Source organism: Periplaneta americana, chromosome 6 (assembly GCF_040183065.1).
Source record: "Periplaneta americana isolate PAMFEO1 chromosome 6, P.americana_PAMFEO1_priV1, whole genome shotgun sequence".
NCBI classification, from domain to species: Eukaryota; Metazoa; Arthropoda; class Insecta; order Blattodea; family Blattidae; genus Periplaneta; species Periplaneta americana.
This window is the reverse complement of record NC_091122.1, coordinates 127533668-127556077: the sequence shown is the minus strand read 5'-3', so window position 1 is coordinate 127556077 and position 22410 is coordinate 127533668. Positions and strand designations below refer to the sequence as shown.

Sequence of the window (22410 nt, the reverse complement as noted above, 5' to 3'; positions counted from 1 at the left end):
ATGAAGTAGATCAAGAATAATATACTGGACAATTGGGAAACAATCACATTCACAATCACACCAGTCCGTTCGAAATCTGATTTCACACTGAGCTGCCAACAATGAATGAGTCTGGTTTCAAGATTTAGTCGACCTGGTTGGCGAGTTGGTATATAGCTGGCCTTCTATGCCCAAGATTGCGGGTTCGATCCCGGGCCAGGTCGATGGCATTTAAGTGTGCTTAAATGCGACAGGCTCATGTCAGTAGATTTACTGGCATGTAAAAGAACTCCTGCGGGACAAAATTCCGGCACATCCGGCGACGCTGATATAACCTCTGCAGTTGCGAGCGTCGTTAAATAAAACATAACATTTCAAGATTTAAATAATATGTCTGTGTTACATAAACTACAATGCGGAATGATAAATTAAATAATATATAATATAAGACGACATTAAGATATATGGATCATATGAGGAGACAAAGAGGAAGGCAGAACTGTAGAAAAGAATGGAGAATGCTGGGTTTGCAGTGAAAAACCTGCCCACGGGCAGAACATTATGTATGAATGAATGAATCATGATATAAGTTATCATAAATGAAAATAACAATTCAGTTCATTATCTACTCTTTATGATTGAACATATCAATTCATTTACAAAAACAATGTCTACATGATTAGATTAAGAGTTTAACGAATGTGATATACCGTATTTGTGCAACAGTGGATAAGGCAGGAAATGGACGTGGTTGTACGGAATCGAGTTAACATAAAACATTGATATTTCATACTCGCACAATAAAAAATTGTGATAATACCATATTAATCTCTGGTTTATGATTAACTAATGTTGTTGTCCGCAAGTACTTATAAAAACATTATAACATCTTTACAGAAAAAAAAACTTAAAAATATAATCTCCCTCTGCCGGAATCGTCAAAAAACGCCAAATAAATAGCTAGCCGCTGACGGTAAAATTCTGTAGCTGACCATAGTCCTGAAAACACCAGATTTAGCTATAAAACCGCTGACTTGGCAACACTGCACGTGACTACAAACAATGTAGTGAGATGAAGAGAGACGAAAGTTAGATCCCAAATATATTCTGTCAGACTTTTTATATTATCCATGTCAGGATTAAAGCATAGTTTATAGTAACAATCCATGGCTTTCAACAACAATGGCTTTTCTTAAGATAACGAAGTGTTTGTTTTCATTTCAAGCAGTGGAAGGTAGACATATACTAGTACATTTTAGAAATAGTGTTGCCACTTCTGCTGTTTTATGTAGTGTTGTTCCTTTCATGCATAAAACCTTTGCAGATGTCAGCCATATTCTTGTTGACATTAATAACTACACAGTGATGTTGTTAATGATAATGGTATATTTGTTTATTGTAAACGAATGATCTTTATTTCTGGCACAAAGAATACACAAGCATTTTGTGAACATAGTTTTTTCTATTACGTCATCAATTTCCCCTGATATTTACCAGTGGCGGCTTCTCAAGGGGGTTGCAGGTTTGTACACCCCCCCAGTAATGTTCCTAATCTCCCGGCTTTGTTACTATTAAAAAAAAAAAAAATATATATATATATATATATATATATATATATATTTACAATTTCATTCATGACTATCTGCAGCTGACGTCTTGTTTTGTACGTCTGCAGGAGCCTTCGAGCCTCTTGGTTTGCAAAATGTTGAAAACCTATGAAAGGTAGTTTATAGAGATACCGTGCGTTTTTTTTTTAAAGCGCTTCACTGAAGCGCTTCATGCCTTTGCTGCAGCAAAATGAGGGTCGAAAAAAACGTAAGTAGGTCAACTGACTGCAAAATGGTGGACAATTAATATTGGCTTCTATTTCTGCCGTAATAAATTTAACCCTAAAAGAACCAAACATGTTAAATAGTTTCGACTTCCATGATAATGATATGGAATTATTATTACTAGACGATTTTGACAATAATAAACGTTGCAAAAGACCAAAACACACATTCCGCCATGATGGACCGTGCAGCAAACTCGTAAAGCGAAGTTCTGATTTGCTGCACGCTTGCTACAGCGACGGTGAAGCAAATGTAATAAAAGAACGGTCTTGCTGCAGCGCTTTACGTCTTGCTTTAAAAAAAAAACGCATGGATATTCGGCTAATGCTGGGACAGGGGGGTTAGAGGCGTGGTCTACTGCTTTCCTCATTGAGAACGGTTTGTCGCACTCCCTGGCATGGACACCAACGTCAGTGCAGAAGAAACTAAATTCACTGGGTAAGTATCTGTTTCAACTAGACATTTGTCCGAAGTAATAAGCATGAAAAATGTATTCATTCAGCTTGTGCAACGAACAGTCGCATATTTCGCACATTACTTTCTCAATCTACATGCATACAAACGGCACGATACATAAAGGAGCACACTGCATTAAAGTTGTAAGAGTTCAAAGAGTTATTATTATTGTTATCCAAATATTGAAACCCTATTTTACCTTTGGTATATTAGGGTTGTAGTTTGTTACATGTGAAATACATTATGTAGTGATAATACACAATTTTAAAAAATTAATAGTAGGCCTGAGTCATAGTTACAATATAAATACACTAATGAAGAGACAGTAAACAATACTAAATACGTTATGCAATAATTACTTTCAGTTAAAACAAAAGGAAATAAAATTAGAAATTATAATCGAAGGTGTAGAGAAATTGCAAGATTATTACATTAATTTGTGATTTTATACATAATTTTAAGCAATATTAATGAGATAATGCACAGAATTGGCGTAGTTACAAATAAAACACCTATTATATAGTTGGTTTGCGATAGTAAAAAAAAAAAAAAATAAAAACAAAATTACTTATGGTTACAAACTATATACCTGTCATCAAATACTCAACAATAGTAAAATCTATAATACAAACATAGTTATTGTTGTTATTACTATTATTATGTCCCAAAGATAGACACCTTGTTTTACATAGTGCATTAGGATTTTATAACATCATTAATTTATATAAAATTAATAGCTACAGTCTTGCGTGGATGTGGTGTATAAACTCTGTGAATTGTTTGTAACAACATTTTTTTATAAGAAAATGATAAAGGGGTGTGGAGTAATTTAAATTGCAGTCCGAGATATGATATCTTAAAAAGTCTCTTTTCCTTTCGAACACTGGACAGTGAAAAATCAAATGTTCAACAGTCTGATTCTCTTTGCATATGCACAGAGATTCTTCTGCACGTTTGATCCTAAATCTTTCAAAGTAGGAACCGAATTTTCCATGGCCGGTCATAAATTGAGTGTAAAAGAAGTCGGTTGAGAACTGACTGCAACATAGGCTGTCTTGTACATTGGGAAAGAATAATTTCTTGGTCACAGAGCCTTTAACACTAGAGTTCCAGTATGTATTCCACTTGAGTGTAGTTGTGTGCTTGATCTCTGCTTAATGTACGAAATAGGACAGGTGGAATATTTATATCACAGTCTAATATATACAGTCGCGCAACTTCAACACTTTTTTTGCGAACATTCACGACACTAGCGCTCAAGCGGCAGGCAAGGCACTACAGCCAGCACGTGCTTTAAAGGTATGCGAGATGTTATAATAACGTTTTAATCATGCGTCGGAATAAAGACAATGTGTGCAATGACGAAAATTGCAGTTACAACAAGTTTAAATCTCCGAATTTGTCGTTCTTCAGATTCCCTAAAGACCAAGAGAAAATCATAATTCAGTCATAACCTATAATCCACGCTGAAGGTAGCCTACGTATTGTGTTCTATAAAACATTTATTAGTTATCAGTTACCTATTTGTATGTCAGGAAGGAGAGTTTAAATAAAAACAAAGTAAATACCTGTTACAGTATATTATTGTTTTGCAGAGATCATGTGTAAATGTGTAACCATTCCGATTTTGGATAATGTATCTACAGTTTTTAATGCAAGTAATTCCATAATTTTGTATTCGTGTTTTTTTCTTTATATTTTTCAAAAGTTGAATGTTATATTGCATTCAAGTAGGGATTATGGTGTTAATCCTTTTGCAAAATATTCACTTCTTGAATAAATCCAGACTGTGTCGATAAATTTCTGATGTGTTGGTGTAGATTCATGTGGCAGACGTATTAAGTTCTCAAGAAATAAAAGAGCCTTTTTAAGTCTAATATAAAAAGCAATCTTTTCTGTAATAATTTGCATGACTGTTATTGGTGTTGATTTTACATTACCAGTGATTATTTGAGCTGTTCAGAGCAGAAGTGGTATAAATCAAAATTAGGTAATGAGGTTTAAAGTAAAAATTCTGTAATATACAGCGCAAGGTAGCAATTAATATATCCTTCGTGCTACTCACTGACTACTAATAGTTTAAATAAATTCAATATTAACTGCTACTTTGCGCTGTATTTTACAGAATATTTACTTTAACCCTCATTACCCGTTTTTGACTTACACCACTTTTGCTCTGAAAATAAAATTAGGCCTACATTTTCTGAGTTAATTGAAATTACAATGTTTTCAACAAAGTTGTGTATTCATTTGTTCTCAACTGCGTCATAATAACAGTAAGTGCATGTAAATTACGTATTATATAGGTAGGATAAGTTAAAATTAAGCTTATGTGTGAAAACTGGAAATGTAATGTAAAATGCGGTAAACTTTCCATAAAAATTTAAACCACAATATCAGCACTATTAGCGACTCAAAATAATAATAAAAAAATTGAAAAATAATGAACTTCATAAATCAATCTGTCAAATTAAGGTTTAAATCTTCCCCTTTTTTATTTTTAAGTTTACCTCAGCGGCCGAGTTTACCCCAATTTGTGGTATGGAAAATAGTTAATTTCTCAGGAAATAGGGAGAGGAGTTCACCACGCGATGTACCCTACGAGATATGCCCTACAATTTTGACTCTTCTCAGAGGAAATATAGAGTTCCAATGGTTTATAAATATATTGAGGAATTAATTGAATTAACCGTCCACGTACAAACAATTATATTATTTCAAACCATGATACGTGATCAGGGCCATGATTCAGTTGTAAGGAGCAGAAAGAATTACGATTATTTCCAACTTCTGAAATTTGTAGATTAACTGCGTGTGAAATTCTTCCAGGATTATAAAGTAGAATTAGTAAGAACCATATACACTTATTGTATAGCATAAAAATATAAAATAAATTACGCATAACCCGTTTTCTGATATGTTATCATATGTCGTGTGCACACTTTTAACTTGCCTGCCGCTAGAGGGCTACTGTCGCGCCAGCTGTCAAATGTTGGCATATTTTATACGTATGAGTTGCGTGACTGTATCTATTAGACTGTGTTTATATTCTGAGTTGGTTGAGGCTGCTTGCTTCGCTAATGTATCCGCTCTTTCGTTTCCTTCAGTACCTGTGTGGCCGCTAGAGGTGGGTAAAAAATAACACAACAGTTATTTTGGAACTGTTCCGGTCTCGGAACTGTTGCAAAAATGAACAGTAGGTTGGAACCTCCTGTTCCGAAATAACACTGTTCCGACTCCGAGCTGCTCACTTGTCCAGCTGTTGCGGGCCCGCAGTACTGCGTTGCGCAAGGCATGTTCCGACTTCGAGACAACAGAGAACAGTCGGAAGCTCCTGTTCCGAAATAACACTGTTCCGACTCCAAGCTGCTCACTTGCCCAGCTGTTGCGGGCTCGCAGTACTGCGTTGCGCAAGGCATGTTCCGACTCCGAGACAACAGAGAACAGTCGGAACCCGTTCCGTTGAACCAATGACAGCTCCGGCTACACTGTTCTCGGTTCTCGTTGTTCTTTATGTTGTACTTGGAACAAGTTGGAACTTGGAACTCTCACGTGGATGGATGAGGAAGCATGGAAATTGAAATCCTTGTAGTGTGATCATAAGTAATGACAGAGAGCGAGGTGTGATGCGAAGTTTAAATTATTACACTTTGGTACAGATGCGTTTCTAACATTTTGCTAAGTGTGGGAATTTTAGGTTTCACTACTGCTAATGTATAAATATATACAGTAGTTATATATTTTTATTATGTATCAAATTATAATATAATTATTATTATCATCATAAGTAAGCATTAAGAAACGTAAAAATAAAAATTAATAATTTTAGTTCTTTTTTTTTTTACTGTGGAACACGGAGAACAAAAATTACATACTACACGTTTTAAATGAGATGTTAAATTTGTTAGTTGGTTACCGTGTCTTCATGACTTCATATACCAATTAGTGGTGCAATCTGACCTTGTATTCAACAGCTGTTTATCTAATAAACACGAAGCTTCTGTCCGCATACACAAGTTTCCAAACAGATTCGAATGTGCATTGGAATGTCATCTATTGAGAAACGTGTGCTATGTCGTCATGCCGATAACGTATTGTGCGCAGTATTGCCAACACATAAATTATATCCCCGACAATTTAACACCTGGAAATCCGTCAGAATCCGTCAAAATAAAAAAAAAGTAAATAAAACCCACTCAGTATATAAATACAAAGAAACTTTTAACACAACTTTCTTACCAGTCTCGATTAAAATAATAATTCTTCAACCTCTGACTTGATTACGAGGAAATCTGAAACAAGGGTTTCCTTAACATGGTACGGCACGGGCAGGGCTGTTCAAAGAAAAAGTAAAATCCCTAAAAAATTTAACAATTTAAAACGACAGCAGCTAAAACAGTAAAAAGGCTATGTAAATCGTAATTTCCGCCACAAAATCCGTCACCCGTCGAAGCCCTTCTTTTCCCGTCCGCTACGTTGAAATTCCGTAACTTTTGACGGAATTTCCGTCCAGTTGGTGACACTGATTGTGCGAGCTGCTTGAGGAAGAGGGAGGGTACTGTACGACTCCTCAAATGGAGCGAGAGTCAGATAGCTCGCATCAGTGAACGATTCAAACACATCTGTACTTGTAACTGTTATTTCGGAACTGTTATTTGGAACATAGTATTTTTCCGGAACCGGAACAGCCGGAACTGTTCCGGGAAAAGAACAACTTCGCCCATCACTAGTGGCCGCGCACCCACATTAAGCAAATACGACCTTCAAATTTAAGTTCAAAGAGTTGTCGTTCTGACAAGAAGTGCTGCTATCTCCCGACAGCCTACGAAAGCTGCATTTGAATTTTATGAACGAAAATGTTGCACGTGGTACTTGGTAGCATTCTGATGACGATTCTGTGCTCAAATGTTTTTCATGAGGGTAAATCGCAATATAGAAAGCTCCGTCCAGGACCCTTTCCACTTTTGGACTTTCTGTATAAATAGGTATGCTTGTATTTAGTCATTTTATTTATTAATTGCATATAAATAAGCCTTATATGTATACCCCCTCAAGTATACACGGTTTTAAACTTTAAAGTGAAGTATGTTTAACTCCTCTTCGATTCCATTGTGCACCTCCATATTTTCAAACCACCAGCCGCCACAGAATTTTACATTTCACCTTTGCTCCATTATTCATTTTATTTATTTGTTATACGAAAGTACACAGGCAAAATTCCGATCAAAGCACTTTCTTCACATAAATATAAATTAACAATTTAACTTAGAATTCTGTGATTCCAGTGCAGAAAGTGATATGTCAATTTTTGGCGAAAATGAGATTTGATATAATTATGTTGTGCATCCTGATGGTATCTTTATTGTGGCAAAAGATGGCATGCATATTTCTATCATTTTCTCTAGATTTTATACAGTCGTTCAAACTTTAAATTCTCACGCCTAAAGAAAAAATGACATCACATTTTGTCTTGGAGCCACAGAATTATTGATGTATTACATGAGCGGCAGTTATGTTTATGCAGTAGGAATAAACAACTCATTAACAGTAGAAATAAAAGAAATTAAAACGTAAAAGATAGATTTGGCTTATAATGAATCAGTAATTACAAAATATTACAAATTTCATTAATTATTAACAAATTGCAGGACAAAAACAATGGAAAAATTTTAATTATTTCTGGAAAAAAATAAAACACTGCGCTATGACATGAATTACATTAGATGATTTTTAAAAAATTTGGCTTCTGAATACCTTTTCTATACCAGAAAATAAATAAATACCCTCACTCAGTGAATTGAAGTTTCTGAACATTTTAACTAATGATGAGCTCATATGAAATATGTCTCTCCACCTTGGGATTTTTAAATACCAGATTTCTTCCATATATAACTGAAGGGACACAAAATGGAGTGAGTAGCCTCTTTCCTGAGTTGTTTTCGAACGCCTTATTTCCAATTCTTTAATATCTTTCTCCGCATCTGCCAACCACCTCTTTCTATATATGCCAATACATTTTTTACCACCTGTCTTACCACTGAATATCTTTTTGATCAGGGATCTCTCATTACTTCCTTCAGTGTGCCCGACCCGTCTAAGCCTTGTTTAAAATAAAATAAAATAATAAAATAAAATAAAAATGATTAAAATTTAAAATACTCTTTTAAAACTACTTCTTCTTCTTCTTCTTCTTCTTCTTCTTCTTCTTCTTCTTCTTCTATAGGCATAAGCCTGCTTATTTACACAAATAAATTAAACTAAACTGAAATAAATAAAAATTAAAATAAATTCCATATATTTATTAAACAATGTGTACAGATTAATATGAGGTTTTGTCCTTTGCTTAAGGGGAGAGGATGGTATTTTTGGTGAAAAATGAGTAAATTAAAAAAAAAATTCTTTAAAATACTCTGTGTGGGTATTTGTGCCTTTATCGGATGTTGAGTCGCCATTTTTAAACTTCCTGCGTTATGGATTTTTAAATCACTCGCCCACTTTTATTGTTGTTTCCGGTAAATTAAATTTTCAAATTTTTTTTCTTTAAAATACCCTCTGATGTGTGTGGAATGCATAGCATAACATTTTGTGGGTATTTGTGCCCTTATCGGATGTTGAGACGTCATTTTTAAGCTTCCTGCGCTATGGATTTTTAAATCACGCCCCCACTTTTATCGGTTTCCAGTAACTTAATTTTTTTTGCTACATTGCCAGACACAAATGGATATAATTTCTGAACTATTAAAGATACATGCATGAAATTTAGAACACAAATTCTTTAGACTATTAGGAAACTTTTCTCTGTAACATAATTTTGTTAATTGGATTCATTTTAAAAATACGTCCGTTAGTTTGCAAGAAAGGAAATTAGAAAATTGTTATTAAATTTTAATTGTTTATTTTACAAACGTAGGGACCAATATCAAAATTCTGTTACAGACAGTTTGTAGGACATGCTTTTGCAAATACATTGGAAAAAAACTGTTTGAATCTATCTATAAAAACGGTTTAGATATATCGGTTTTAGTACAATCCTGCATTAGATATATTTTTTTCAAATTTGGGTCCCCAATAATTTTTTTTTTTTCAAAATATGTTTATTTGGTTGAGTTACCACAGCTATGAGCTCTCTACATACAAAAAAATTAATATTTTACATCAAATAGGAAAAAAGTTAAAAAAAAAAATACCATCCTCTCCCCTTAATGTAAGATCGACAGAGTTCTTAGTGTGCAATCGAATATGTGATATGACGAATACTGGATGCTACAAATTCCACAAGTACAGATGCTGGATACCTGATGAAATCCTTTTCTGGTGCAGATACGGTATTGCTCCTCTCGTGTAGAGATGGCGTAGATCGGAGTTGGCTGCTTTCCATTCCTCGCTGGTCATGGCTAGAATGTGGAAAAATTGTGGGTCTGTTTCCGAGTTTTTCTGGAGTTGTTCTTCTAGGAACTTTATATTGGCTGGAATTGGCATTAAGTTCTGTGTTAGCATCAGGTCTTCTATGGAAGACGTTGTACCGGCCAACTAGTATATAGGCTAAGTCTGGTTGGAGTAAACTTTGAGATGTGCATAGAGTTCTTTCTATGTGTATGTATGTATTTATTTACACTGCAAGTGGGCAAGCACCCGGTGGCAGTGGTATACACAATATAAACAATACACAATAAAATTACAGTACATAATGCAATTATTCAATACAAATACAATTATACAATACACAACACAATTATATACACAGTACAATAAGAATACACAATACAATTTAACACAATAAATACAATTAATAATAAAACATAAAATACCTAATTTTACATTACAACCTACATATGTATAGGCCCTACATAAGTTTCAATAGTCTTTCACTTTACTCTCATCTCACTCACTGTAGTGGCACTGTGACGCATTTCACTGACACTTTAGGACACATTTCACTGACACTCTATAACACATTTCACTGACACTATAGAACACATTTCATTGACGCTATAAATTATCACTCCTCGGAACTATTCACTGCACTGTAAAACCATAACTCCACTGACTCACCTCGCTTCATTGATACAACAGTTCAAATAAGTGAAATAATTACACCCTTATGCATACTTATAAACAGAACTACATTTAAGCTAAACATTTCTAGTCTAAGGCCCTCATAGACGCTATTTTTAAATAATTTACAATTCAAACCAAGGAAGTAACTCGTCAGGCTAAATAAATACATGTCACCTTACAAAATTAAATGTTAAATGTCACCTTAATTTTAATTTGCACCTTATACACAACTTTTTAAGTTCTTCTGGAATCTCCTTAAGGAAGGACATACCTCAAAGACCGCTGCAGGTAGGTCATTCCAATCATTTATAGTTCTATTTAAAAATGAGAATTTACCTACATCCGTTTTCTGTTTCCTACATTTGATTTTAAAATCATGATCGTTCCTACCATAGTACGTTGGCTTTTCTAACCGAGCCGTATCTAGCTTTGACTCTGTCTGGGATTTTGAGATTAATTCCATCTATTTACTCTTCCATTTTTCCCCTATTTCATCCTCAATATATTATTCTCTCTACTTTCTCTTCCATCTTCTCTCTAGTCTCTCTCTATTTTCCTTCTAATTTCTCCTCTATTTTCTCCTTCATTTTCTTTCTAATTTCGCCTCTATTTTCGATTTATTTTTCCTCAGTTTTCTCTTTATTTTCCCATTAATTTCTCCTCTATATTCACCTCTATTTTGGCCCTAATTTCTCATAGACTTTCCACTCTATTTCCTCTTTTTTTCTCCTCTAGTTTCTCCTCCATATCCTCTTTATATTCTCGATTTTTCCTGTATTTTGTCCTCTATTATCTCTTTTTTCCCCTACTTTCTACTATTTTTCCTCTATTTTTGCTCTGCTTTCCTCTATTTTTCCTATATTTTCCTCTATTTTCTTCTCTATTTCAACATCTTTTCCCCTCCATTTTCTCATCTATTTTTCCCAATACTTTCCCTGTTTTCTCCTCTATTATACCTCTAATCTTCCTCTATTTTTTCCTCTATTGGTTCCTCTATTTCCTCTCAATTTTTCTTCCTTTTTATCCTCTGCCTATCTTTATTTTCTGATCTACTTTCCCCCCATTTTTCCCTCTATTTTCTCCTCTAACTTCTCCATTTTTATCTACATTCTCCTCCACCTTTTTCTACTTTCTCTTCTATTTTCCGTCTACTTTCTTCTGTATGATCTTCTTTAATTTTCCTCTATTTTACCACTGTTTAATATCTATTTTCACTTCTTTTTTCCTTAACTTTTCCCTCCATTTTCCCTGTAATTTCCCCCTTATTTTCCCCGTATTTCTTCTTTATTTTTCTTATATTTTGTATCTACTTTCTCCTCCACTCAACCTATACTTTCTCTTCTATTTTCCTCTCTATTTTCTCCACTATTTTCCTTCTATTATCTCCTCTACTTTTCCTGTTTTCTCCTATAAGTTCTCTATTTTTCTTATATTTTCTCTTCTGTTTTCTTATGTAATTTACTCTGTATTTTCTACGCTATTTTCCATTAATTTTCGCTCTATTTTCTCCTCTATATTCTCTCTATTTTCCCTCTATGTTCTCCTCTATTTTTCTCCTATTTTTCTTCTATTTCCTCTTCTACTTCCCTTTTTTCTGCTATTTCTCCTCTATTATCCCTCTAATTTCTCCTCTATTTTCTAATTTATTTTACCTCTATTTTGTGTTTTATTTTTCCTCTGTTATTCTCCTGTACAGTCCCTCTATTTTGTTCTCTATTTTACCTTTATTTTCTCTTCTACTTTCTCCGCTATTTTTTCCTTTCATTAAACTCTATTTTTACTACTACTACTACTACTACTACTACTACTATTACTACTACTACTGATATTTTACTACTATTACTACTACTACTGATATTTTACTACTATTACTGATATTTTACTGCTATTACTACTACTACTACTACTACTACTACTGATATTGTACTACTATTACTACTACTACTACAACTGATATTTTACTTCTGTTACTACTACTACTACTGATATTTTACTGCTGTTACTACTACTACTACTGATATTTTACTACTATTACTATTACCATTACTACTACTGATATTTTACTACTATTACTACTACTACTACTACTGATATTTTACTACTATTATTACTACTACTACTGATATTTTACTGCTGTTACTACTATTATTACTACTACTACTATTACTACTGATATTTTACTACTATTACTACTACTACTGATATTTTACTGCTCTTACTACTACTATTACTACTACTACTGATACTTTACTACTCTTACTACTACTGCTGTTACTACTACTACTACTACTACTACTGATATTTTACTACTATTACTACTACTACTACTGAAATTTTACTACTGTTACTACTACTACGGATATTTTACTGCTGTTACCACTACTACTACTGATATTTTACTACTACTACTACTACTGAAATTTTCTACTATTACTACTACTACTACTACTGATATTTTACTACTACTACTACTACTGATATTTTACTTTATTCTTTCGATGCATATAGGCCTACTATAATCGCTGATACTGATTTTGAACTCCTATCTGATTCTGTGAGATTCATATTAGAAAAAATGTCGTTACAGAATTTTTCCGAGTAGCAGTGTTTCATTAATTTTCAGCGTTAATCTGTTCTTGCAATCACCTCAATCACTATGAATGGGCTCAGTACTTGGAAAAGAAACGTTTCATAAACAAAAATCCACTCTTGCTTTACGTACTAGCCACAGAATATACCTAGCGGACAGAAAAAATGAGGAGGAAAGTACTTTAATGGATTCGCGAGCAATTTTAAGCCGCTGAATCAATTTGATAATTCCAATCCTTGAATTTACCGAGAACTGACCTTGAACTTATGACGTCAGAGAGGTACTCTGCAAGACCTGGGATTCCTATCACGCGAGAAGAGCTAAGCCAGGCGTCCAATCAAGCTGGCACAAGAGAATCAAAGAAACTTGGCGATAAGCAAGGCTATTAGATTGTTGCCCTCTTTTTTTTTTTTTCCGTGTAATCGTACCTTTGTAATCTGTCTATCTTCATTTCTTTCTGTTCGTCTGTCCGTCTATCTACCTACCCACCTACGTACCTATCTACCTAGTACTGGTACAGTAAAATGTTTTGTAACGAACGCCAGTATAACGAATTATTTTCTGTGCCCTATCTTTTTTCATATAATTTAATGTTAAAATTGTTCAATTTAACGATTCGTTTTTACGAAAAAAATCAATACCGCTTTTTATTTCATTCATAGTTTCCTGCCCAAGGACAGGTCTTTCACTGCAAACTCAGCATTCTCCAGTCTTTCCTATTTACTGCCTTCCTCTTTCTCTCCGCATATGAGCCATATACAGAGTGTCCCATATATCTTGACCCTCCCAAGCTTGTCTGAACTCTTTTTTTTTCTGTTAACATTAGAAAATAGAGAATGCAAAAGACTGTTCTTTCTTTTGTTTATGATTAAGTTTCTGTGCTTAAATTGACGAATTAATGTCTTCAGATCATGTGTCTGGACTATAATATTTATTTTAAATTTCTGAATGTATAAGAATTTCTATACATCATTTTGAGGAATGGAAGCACTGTAATGTTTCTTTCGTAACAGCCTGTACTCCTTGTTAGAAGTCTGCAGCGGCCATCTACTGAATTAGGTGTTAGTGAAAAAAATAACACCAAAGTCCCATGTTAAATGAGTGAACATTTTCAGTAGTTTTCATAAAACAACCATAGTTTTTTTTTTTTGTGAAAACTGCCATTTTCCAGGAAGATGGTACGATGGTAGCATTTACAAATAATATCCAATTCATAAACAAAAGCAAGAAAAGTCTTTTGAATTCAATATCTTGTAATGTTAATAAAAGAAGAGTTTAGACAAATTTGGGGAGGGGGCAGTGCTCCCACATACTCTCCCATAACTCTGCCTACGGTTATGCCCTATTATAATTTGTAGTAGACCTACAGTTGAAGCCCTATATAACTCGGTCCGAAACGTCGTGGATATAGATGTAACACTATAAAAAACATGCACCCCAAAAATACCTTTATTAAATGATCATATTCCGATATGCTGTACCACTGTCAAGCTATAACAGGGGAGTAAATAAATGATCCCCCGTAACCTCGTTATATCGGGATTCTATGGTTTTGCTTTGCCCCCCAAGGAAACGGTTCTCTCTCCGCCTATGGTCTTGACCACCCTAAATAACTTTGTATGCAAGAACCAAATGAAAAATTGTTTCATACAAAAGGTGTACAACTGATAGAGGGAAATAATACTGATGAGACGGCAACCTTGTAGCGTTAATTATTAATGAGATACGGAATATTAACATTGTTTTTTGAAATTACACCACAGTCTACTATATACAGTCGCGAAGCTTGAGGTGTTTTTTTGCAAATGTCGTGATAAAGCGCTCCAAGCGGTTAGCAACTAGAAACAATAGACTGTCCATGGTCAACTTTGGACTGTGTCGTATTTCTATCGAGTGCTAGCTCGTTGCGTATTTCACATTGATGCTTGTGAAATGTTCGTTATTGGTTATAATGAAAATGTTAATGGCTAAAATATAATAATTGGAATAATAATATGGGACAAGGAGGAGACGTTTGTAGTGCTATACATTGTAGCAACAGTAAGAGAAAGAGGCCAGAGTTATCCTTTGTCCGATTTCCGAAAGATTCAGAAAGGTTCCTGGGTTTCCACAAGAATGCTGTGCAGAAACAAAACTGTTAATTTGAAGTTCTTTGTGACTGTTAGAATACATTATATCCTTAAATTTCACAATGAAATGTTTCAGTCTAACCGAAAGGACATTAGATACCGGTCAAAGTTCTGTCACTTAGGCTGCTAAATTTCCAGAGAAATAAAGGTTAGGTCTACTTTTTTTTTCAGAGGATATATTTTTAATTGTAGCTATTAATTTTTTTATTATTTTTATGTGTTATTTTACTAAAAACGTAGAAAAATTAAGTTTGTTTTAATGAAATTTATTGATCACGTTTTATTTTCAATTCTGGTGGGATTATTATTGCTTAGGTCTACTTTTTTCTTCAAAGGATCTGTTTTTAATTATAGCTGTTAATTTTGTTGTTATTTTTATTTGTTGCTTTACTAGAGACGTAGAAAAAGTCTGTTACAATAAAATTTATTGATCACGTTTTATTTCCAATTCTGGTGTGATTATTATTGCTTAACCTCATCCCATTTTGTTAACTACGTAAACCTACACTACAAATACCGGTACACGTAAGTTACTCCATTTATTCATATTTCCATTATTATTGTTGTAAAGAGAAATGCAAATTAATTTTTATTGGTTTCATAGTTAATTATCGCTATAATCTTGAATGAGTGAAGCTATTATAGTAAATTTCAGTTCGTTTTGCACAAACAAAAATTATATTAACTTATTTCTTGCAGGTATCTTCGAGTTTATGGTGGAATTTAATATAATTCATTAAAATAATAAATTAACTTTATGCATTTAATATTTCAATAATGGAAGGAAGGTGTTAATTTTTCCAAAAGAACACGACAACGAAAGTGTAACATATTTTGTCGGCTGCTAGGAGAGAGATCTGCGATGATGAGGCGATAGTAGCGATCCTAGTGGTGGGCAACTACCCATGTTTGCATTTTTACTACATATTGAGCTTCGCGACTGTATATAGGCCTAGTAGACTGTGATGACACCATATATTATTTATTATTCAGTATTTCAATCAAGCTCGTCAAGACCTTTTCAAAAATGTATCACAGTGGGTCATTCTGATAAACAGACGTTAATAAACGGAACGTTATTGGTGCCTTGACGGCATGGTTCCTGTACATATTATGAAGTGGTTTAACTTCAAACAATACGTAGTAGGCCTACATTGCAGATACCCAGATTCGCGTAGCTTTGGGTTACAACAAAGAAATTAAACCAAATGTAGCACAGACGACTCACTCAGTCGTGTTCAGCGGAATAAAACCAGAGCTACGTGTAAAGGCTGGTTCACAATAAACCGGGAACGGAAGCAACAACGAGAACGAGAACGGGAATATCGTTAAACTAGATGTATTTAAATGTGAGCATTCACAATAGTTAATTATGAATGCTCACATTTAAATACATCTATTTTAACAATATTCCGCTCTCGTTCTCGTTGTCGCTTCCGTTTCCGGTTTATTGTGAACCAGCCTTAATGGGTTACGCGACTTTGAGTATCATCTGCAATGTAACTACTACGTATTGTCTACACCAACCACTGGTTATTTTTATTTAGTAGGTTATTTTACGACGCTTTATCAACAGCTTGGGTTATTTAGCGTCTGAATGAGATGAAGGTGATAATGCCTGTGAAATGAATCCGGGGTCCAGCACCGAAAGTTACCCAGCATTTGCTCATATTGGGTTGAGGGAAAACGCCGGAGAAAACCTCAACCAGGTAACTTGTTCCAACCGGGAATCGAACCCGGGACCACTGGTTAAGTAGAGGAGAAGGCTTAATGGCCTTAACTCTGCCAGGGAAAACATTATCATTATTATTATTATTATTATCATCATCATTATCATCTTGACCTAATATAAGCTGCCTGTCTAAACGAAATGATGCGTCATCCGTTTGACCATCTACTGTGCACGTTTCCCTTGCCTATATGCAATTTGTTCGCTTTTCAACTCTTTCGTAATGTAAATTATATACGTAAGCTAGTTTTATGTAAGAACTTGGTGGTATGCGTATCGTTGCTTTATGTATTTTGGAAACACATTAGAGAACTTGAGTTAAGGACGTTACTAAGTAAAGACGAGCCCCTAATTGAAAGCCTAGCATAATTAGGATGTCACGGAGACAGTTTGTTCCACTTCGTGGTTTCATTGCTTACTGGCAGAAGAAATTGTGTTTTTACTGAGTTTTTGTGTTGTTTGTCTACTTGGTTTTTACAATAATTTTATGGTAAACAAAGTTTGAGATACACGGCATTTCAAAACAAAGGCCAGTGCTATTGCTGTCTGATTACTAGAGCCCTGCGTTTGGTTACTTTGAGTACAAGTTAGATGCACATGGATCATACTACAGGGACATCATTTCATTTTTACTAACATTTTTAATATTAACCTGGCTATACCTTTGGATCAATGCCGTTTGCTATCCCCTTCCACGACTGGAGTTCGATGTTACTGGCGTAAAATACAAACAAATCACTTTATTAGGTATAGGAGGGAAGAAAAGTAGTTCATCCGTTTTCATAAACTAGGAAATATCGCGCTTTTGAGTCTGATCATTTTCATTACGTTTTTGTTTAATCAAAATACAGTACAGTATTAACATTGAATGTTTTTACTCACGAACTGAGCTGTCCATGTGGATGTATTCATTATGCTGTGTATATTATACTGTCTACAGCACATTAGCGTACAAGAGAATAAAGTTAAATGGAAAAATAATCAAAATATGGATATTTAAACACATTTTTGAAAATGGTGGCCGTTCATTTCGATACAGGCTTCAGTTCTAATGTGCATATTATCGCACTATAGACTATTGTACCTAATCCCAATTACCAGTTTCGTCCTTCGTACTAGTAACTCGTGTTGAAATAATTCTGTACCTACTGTATAAAAGAGTACCTTACGTACTGTAAATTCAATCTTCACTTCTGTCCGACCCGAAAAGATAAAATTACTCAGACATACTATCTACTATCCGTCCAACTGGTTATGTCGTAGGGTCGTAGAAAGGGAGAAAATCACGTGACAGTTAATTACTTAACGAGGCCCTTTTATTTAAGTTATTTTAAACAGTTGTATAATACTACGTAGACGTCCAATTCCTAACGGAAATTAATATTATCAGAAAAGAGCTAAGACAGCCCAGCCACTAGCTGGAGAATAAAAACTGGAGGGGGAAACCGGGATACGACGTAGGCAAATGGACGACAGTACCTGTGCGAAAATGATTCAATATTGAAACTCTTTCGTCACTGGAAAATGCGAACATATTTTTGGAACATATTGTGTACTATGACAGTAAGGCTACTATGACTGTATATGCGGTCTTGGATCTGTGTGGAGGACGGTTGAACTTCATTAGTAGAAGGGGTGGGAGTAAAGTACATTAAAAAACTCGGGTACAATAAAAATTGAAAAAAATAAAATGATGTCCCTGTATATTCGCTTTGAACGGTAGAGCTCTGAGTCGTCTACCCGCTCCGTTTCCTGTGTATACTTCTGCTTACTCTGCTCAAGGGGAGACTCCACTGAAAATCATGGAAAATTTTCCAAAATATTTAGATTGACTATTTCACTTCTTTAGAATGTATATATTCATACCCCAAATCGATTTAGTTCAATTCTGATTACAAATATGTTTAAACATTTTTTTTTAGTTAAGGAAGAAGAGCTGTCATTATTTTTTCATTAAAGAATTATTTTTTACAAATTTCTAATTACAAATCTAGTAACGTTTTGTTCTAAAGTTGTCTCCCTGAAGTTGCTAGACGAATGTAGCGGAGGAGAATTGTAGATATGACATGCATAAATACACACAAAAAATGTCATCACAGAATGTTGGATAGTTTTGAGTTACAGTATGTGAGAAATGCTTCATCACTGCACAGTCAACTGAATTTAAAAAAATGTATTTTTTTTTATCGTAGAAATATTTTTTTCATATACATCTTGATTGCACAACTTTTAACACTGTGTCACTTCGGAATATGTATTATATGACTTTCTCGTGTTAAATTCTATCGTACCTGGTTAGCATGTTTCGACCTGTTATTGGTCTTTTTCAGAACTGATCGTTGCTGATCTTGGCGCCTCTGGTTTTGTTTCCTGTGGGGGGTGTGTTTTTGTAGTGTAATGTGGAGTCAAAGAGTGTGTGTGTTCTGAAATTGAGTTGTGTGTTGAGAATTTCATTAGGGTGTGTTTTTGTGTGTCTGTATATTTCATATTGTTCTAGTGTGTTGAGTTTCTGGCTTTTTGGTTGGATGTGTAGTATTTCCATGCCTGTGTTGATGTCTCTGTAGGTGTGGTTAGTATTTGTGATGTGTTCTGCATATGTGGAGGTGTTTTGTAATTTTGTTATGGCTGTGATGTGTTCTTCGTAACGTGTTTGAAATGATCTTCCTGTCTGTCCTATGTAGAAGTTGTTGCAGGTGTTACATTTGAGTTTGTATACGCCTGTGTGGTTGTATTTGTTTGTGTGTGTGTTGAGATGTTTTTGTAGAGTATTTTTTGTTCTGTATGCGATGTTGTAATTTAATTTCTTGAATGAGGTTGCAATCTTGTGTGTGCTTTTGTTTTCGTATGTTAGTGTGATGTATTTTTTGTGTTCTTGTTTTTGTGTTGTATTATTATATTTTTTTGTGATTGTTTTTTGTCTTACGTATTATGTTGTCTATTATTTTGGGGTTGTATCCGTTTTCTTGTGCTGTGTATTTGATTGTGTTTAGCTCTTCTTTGTAATCACGTAATCATTTTACTGCTGTAAGCTGTACCTAACCCCTTAAGACAGAGTAGAGACGAAACAAACTCCGTTACGAAATACGAAGTCGAAAGTAGTGGAAACACTAGTAATGCTCCACTCCGATTATTGTGATTTTCTACTGACTGACCTCAATGTCAACCAGTCGCAAAAATTACGTGTTCATAATTCTTGTGTTCGCTTCGTCTGCGATGTCCACATTACCCCATCCTTCCAAACTCTGAACTGACTACGACTTGACGAACGTAGAAATTTTCATTCTCTTTTTCTCCTTTTCCAAGTCCTTCACACCTCTACACCTATCTACCTTGCCTCCCGTTTCAGTTACCTGTCATCATATCATAATCTCTTCACACGCACGCAAAATAGCCGCATACTAGCCATACCAACACATAAGTAATCATCGTATTCATCATCATACACAATCTCGCTCTCGCGCTTGTGGAATACTCTACCAAGTGACATCAGAGACTGTCGGAATTGAGTAGCGTACAAAAGCAAACTTATTAAGTATTTTCTTACTGCGTAGATAGGTTTAATTTTTATTTAATTAATAAAAAAAATGTTCTCTCTTCTTAACTTTTACAATATACTCTCTAGCTTCTATTAATCAGTTAATCTTTTAGTGCTTTGATTTTTATTGTATTTGTAAATTCAATATTAATTGTAATTATAATTGTAAATTGTATTCTTAATATTGTAGTTGTAATCATCTGGTAGAGGGGAAGAGAAGGCCTGATGGCCTTATCTCTACCAGATTAAATAAATAAATAAATTAATTAAATAAATAAATTAATTAATTCAATTTAATTATTTAAATACAATAACTTAAAGCAAATAAATAAATCAATCAATTAAAATAAATAAATAAGTTAAATTAAATAAATTGAATAAATTACAATAAATAAATTAATAAATAATTAAATAAATAAATTTATATAAAATAAATTAATAAATACATAAATTAATTAATTACATAAATTAAATCAATAAAATAAAATAAATTAAATCAAATTAAATTAATTAATTAATTTAATTAATTAACTAGAATAAATAAATGAATTAAATTAAATTGAATAAATTGAAATAAATAAATAAATAATTAAATAAATAAGATAAAATAAATAACTAAATTTAAATTAAATTAAATTAATATAATAAATTAAATTACATAAATAAGTACATGAAATAAATAAAATAAAATAAATAAATGAATAATTAAATAAATAAAATAAATTAATTAAATCAAATTAAATTAAATTAATAAAATAGTTTAAAATAAAATAAATAAATAAAATTAAATAAATTGCAATAAATAAATAAATAATGAAATAAATGAAATAAAATAAATAAGTAAATTTTAATTAATTTAAATTAATAAATAAATTTAAACTAAATTTAATTAATTAATTAAATTAAAGAAATTAATTAAATAAATAAATTAAATGGATAAATCAATCAATGAATGAATAAATGAATAAACTGGTAGTCTACAGTTCTGGATAGGTAGCAGTTGGACATGTAATCGTGCATGCATTGACATCTTCGTATTATTTTGTAATCAATATATAATTCACGGGACAAAGGATATCGTTTCTTTAAGGCCCGAACCCGACAGGCTTAAGTAAATTTCAACCGAAACTCAGTCATGCCAAGGCCCACGGGCTTGACCCGAGCCCGTGCAGTTTTCACCAAATTCATACGTGGGCATACATTCTCATGCATTATTTGAGATCTAATGTTGAGAAATCTTAAGTATCTAAAAAATTAAAAGCTAAAAAAATATATATTATGTAACTAAAAAATATGAATAGATGTCTGATTTTCAAAAATTTATTGTACCTCAACTAACCTAGATATAATGAATTTCTCAACGATAATAATGTCACCCCAATGCAAGAACTTGGTAACTTGATTTTTATATTTTGTGACATTGCCCATTTACTTATTTATTGCACTAAGGTATATGTCTCGTTTTCTTTTACCTATTTGTTGCATTGGAAAATAGATGTAGCTGGTATTGTTCAATCAATTACCTAGTTCTTGCGTTACATTTTGTGCGATTTTTTCTATGCTATAAAAGAGATAACTAAAAAACGCAAATTTCGAGTTACCTAGTTCTTGCATTCAGGTGACAATATATTGCCTTGAGTCAGGACTCTTGTGTATAAATACAATACGCATGAAACATTTTGATTGTATCACAAATTTCAACAATTAAAATAAAATTAACCTCGAAACTAGCAGTCCGATTGAACTGAAACATTTTACACACCTATTAACCCATCTAACAAATCGTTAAAAAAATCCGATTAAAATAATTGTCAACATTTCAAACCTCAACCCTAGTGTCCAACATAATAAATAAATAAATACGTATTATGTATTTTGCAATGTTAAATGTATGGTTAATTAAAAAATTAGTCGAAAGTGTGCATAGTTTGTTTATTACATGCATGTCGTCTTCTTTACATGAATTTGCGCTTTTCCACAAAAATTAAATACAGTTACAAACAAGGGACTGTACAATGTTCTGTGTTATAAAATATGAAGAATAATCATTTTAAATCAAAAAACAATCATTTAATATCCTAATCAAATACTTTCAAGACTAA

At 33.3% G+C, this 22410-nt stretch overlaps 1 protein-coding gene across 1 annotated transcript in view; it reads left to right on the top strand.

Moving 5' to 3' along the window:
• LOC138701719 (chymotrypsin-like protease CTRL-1) overlaps positions 1-22410 on the top strand; it is a 270184-nt gene that overhangs the window by 1805 nt on the left and 245969 nt on the right. The gene's annotated exons all lie outside the window — the stretch shown is intronic.